Here is a 3745-nt window from a genome sequence, read left to right as displayed (position 1 = left end):
ATTTTCTGAGATTGTGGATTTGGGGTTTTCATGAGCTGTAAGCCATAATCATCACAGTTATGACACATCACGGCTTGAACTATCTTGCTTTGCATGTAATGAGTCTATCTCATATATTAGGTTCACCTTTTAAGTTGCATTACTGAAATAAATGAACTTTTGCACGATATTCTAATTTTTTGAGTTTCACCTGTATGTGCCCCTCTTTCAACTTTGTATACTTGTCCTTTTTATCTTTCAATTTATCAGAGAGTTCTTTATGCAGCCATGCTGGTTTCTTTTGAGAGCTGTTATTTTTCCTCTTTGTTGGTATTGTGCTGGACTGGGCTTTTATTATCTCACTTTTCAAAATTTTCCAAGCTTCTTGAGTTGTTTTCCCCTTGAGGATTCTCATCCATGGAATCCTTCCCAAGCCCTCTCTAAGTTTTTTGAAATTAGCTCTCTTGAAGTCCAAGACTCTAGTTTGACTGTGTTCTATTGCTTGTGCTTGTGCTAATAAAGAGTTTTAGGACCCAGAATGATAGCCTTTTGTGCCATGGCACTTGCCTTCTGGGTCATCTCTCTGAGGTCAGATTGTCCCCGCCCAACTGGCCTTTTAGAAGATCCCGAAGTCATGATTTTGCCATCAGGTTTGGGGATCCCATGGAGATATGGAGCCTGTGAAATGTTTGTAATCTGCTGCTTGGTACTCTCACACATTCTATTTTATGTTTGTTTTAACTTGTTTTTAATGTTATTTATTTGTTTAGAAAATTTATATGACTTAAATTTAAATTTTTTATTGGCTTTGGTTAGGGTTATTTATTACATGTGTTTTGATTTTTGCTATTTTAACAGCGGACTGCCAGAGTCACACATGTGAGACCGGCAGCTAAAAAATTGAATGAATAAAATAAAATTCATTTGGCAAAGCTGCTATATGTGTTTTGATCATCAGTGTTCTTGTTCAGTCTTAAGCCAAACGTTGACTTGGCCTCCTTTACTGCTTCTGCCTCATGTGCTCTTCTTCCTCCATTCTCTGGCATATTGTAAGGAGAAAATTAATAGCTTTCATTTGTCAATTTTATTTTTAGCTACTGTTAATTGCTTTTCTTGGATTTGGTATTATAATATATTATACTTTAAAGTCATATATTCTCCTCTTAGCCCCCCATTTTGTCATCTTCCAAGAGAGTGTTGCTGAAATTCTGCAAGAAACTCTACAAACATGATAGTATGAGTTTGTGGCTTTTGTAGGGGCAAGGGGAGTAAGAATATCCAAAATAGATGTGTTAATATTTGGGCTTAATGTGCCCATTTTTCACTTTTAGCACATCTCCCAACACCAGAAAATTTGGGGGTGGGAGGGAAAAACTCTGAAAATTATCACATTCCCTGATGAATCTCTAGGAATGCCCTCTTGGTTTCCAGGCTTTCCTACCTCTGATGTGTATATGATCTGCCCTTGTTCAATATCAGTCATTCACAGGATGAGGGAAGAAAGGAATTTACAAAACTAAGTTGAATACTGCTTGGGGAAAAAATGATACTATTTTTCTGCATAAGACATAGTGCCAGAATATTTCTTGCCCTTACTTGTCAGGTTTCTCCTCATATTACTTTCCAGTAGTGAAATTGGTTTTGAATGAAAGAAGTGATAGACTATCAATTTTGATTTCAGCTAACATTATACCAGACAAGTCTGGTCTTATTACAGTCATATCCAGCTAATCCAGATAGATATTAAATCTTTTGGGTCAATTCTTTTTACTAATGTTTATTTCCTTGCTGGCAGGAATCTAAATCTGTGGTTTAAGTTTTGCTCTTCTCTGCAAACACTTTTGAGAATATTGAACAATCACTAACCAAACACAGACATTTTATTGCCTGGCAGAATTGATAAAGATGTTAATAGTTACATCAGGATGACAGACACAAGAAGACAAGTGGTAGCTCCCTTGATCCTCCATGAATAAAGTATTAAACACAATCATGGGTTTTCGTTATTGAATTTGTCCTTTAGATTTGGTCTACATAATCTGCATGATACTGATCTGGGTCACTCAAATAGGCACTATACATTTCTAAAGCAGCAGTATTGATTATTCTTGATTACACCTACACATTTTCCTCAGGTTAGTTCTTTTGACATTCCACACCTACACGGTTTCCTAAGGTTGGTTCTTTTGACATTCATAACAGAGCAGATAAATTCTATCTACCCCACTTTCTGACTCTTTTGTTATACAGGGGTTCTCTTCCTGTGAGATGATGTACTCCATATGGTAGTACTCAACTTAAACATCACTTTAGATGAAGTTCTAACTTCAGTGAGAAAAGTACTGCTTTATTAAAAAGCTAGCAGATGCTGAATCAAAGAGACGTCATATTGCAACTCAGCTGAAATATGTATCTAATTTTCAGCATAATCAATCATGTGTACTACGCTCAGGTGACCATTGTATGACATCTCAAAAAGATCAATATAAAAAAAGGATGGCTTGATCATGACTATAGGTTTCCGTGACAAACATCAAGAAAGATTCAAAGTAGAGTTAGGAATGGTAAATATAACCCTCTAATCCAGCTATTGGTCCAATTTTAATTCCAATATAAATAATTATTAAAATGCAATAGATTTCTCATATAGCTTAATAAAGTGGATCTTGACCTCAGTATATTCCCCCCTGCAAAAAAAAAATGAGAGAAAAATTCCAGAAATTGGTGACCAATAGCATGCATATGTACTATATAACACTTTACCCACAACAGCTCACATAGAACTCAATACATTACCAGAGTGGTCACCTGTCTTTAAACTAGAATGCAAGTAATGATAGCATTGGCCCTTGAAAAGTCCCTGGAGAATATATGATATCCCCAGAGGTATATAAGCAGAATCTCCATTGGTGAGTCCCTAGTCTGACTAAACACTCTTGAAGAAATAGACAAAACACGTTAGAGCTAATAATTGAAAATTGAAAGGATTATATGTCCCAATTTTTAAAAAGATGGCAGGCAATACCTTCTAGCCTTTTTGGACATACTCCAAACTTTAGCCTATTGTCTTCCGAATAAACTGGAGGATTAGGAAGAAGCAACAAGCTTTTATACATCTGGAGCAGGTAGGATTTCATAAAAGCCAGAGCACATAAATCACTGTCACTCTGAAGGTCTTAATTCAACAGAACATCAATGGATTTAGAAAACAACTTTATGTAGCAATTGGTTGATTTCACCTTTGTCTTTGATTTAATAGATATGCCGTGATCATTCATTCAATTTCTACAGCTGCCCATCTCAAATAAATGACTCTGAGTGGCAAACAATCATAAAATCAATTAAAACCAAATACAAACACAACACATACATACGTACATATATACATACATACATACACACACACACACACAAAAAAAATAAAAATCATAATTGTCAGTATTAATATAATCAGGAAACCATGCCCTTAACATGCACTGTTATAGGCAGACATGTCCAAAGTCCGGCCCGTGGGCCATTTGCGGCCCGCTGCCCGGTTTAATCCGGCCCTCGAACAGCCCTCCTTGCTCTATATAAATGCGGCCCTCCCACGGCCCTCCGGCAAGTCCCATGAGAGAGAGAGAGACAGAGGCACTTGCACTTGCACTTCTGTCTGTCTCTCTCTCTCTCTCATGGACTTGCCCCCTCACAGGGCTCCTCATTGGCCCTGCGCCCTGTTACCCCGCCCCCAGCCACAAGCCACCATCCGCCCTGTGGTTATAAGTGT

At 37.4% G+C, this 3745-nt stretch overlaps 1 protein-coding gene across 1 annotated transcript in view; it reads left to right on the top strand.

The window, feature by feature from the left end:
• Positions 1-3745, top strand: part of COP1 (COP1 E3 ubiquitin ligase) — a 118592-nt gene that overhangs the window by 104104 nt on the left and 10743 nt on the right. The window lies entirely within an intron of this gene.

The sequence above is a fragment of the Protobothrops mucrosquamatus genome, unplaced genomic scaffold, assembly GCF_001527695.2.
Source record: "Protobothrops mucrosquamatus isolate PMUCROS unplaced genomic scaffold, P.Mucros_1.0 scaffold757, whole genome shotgun sequence".
Classification (NCBI taxonomy): Eukaryota; Metazoa; Chordata; class Lepidosauria; order Squamata; family Viperidae; genus Protobothrops; species Protobothrops mucrosquamatus.
Note: the sequence above shows the minus strand (reverse complement) of the source record. Positions and strands in the feature narration are given on the sequence as shown.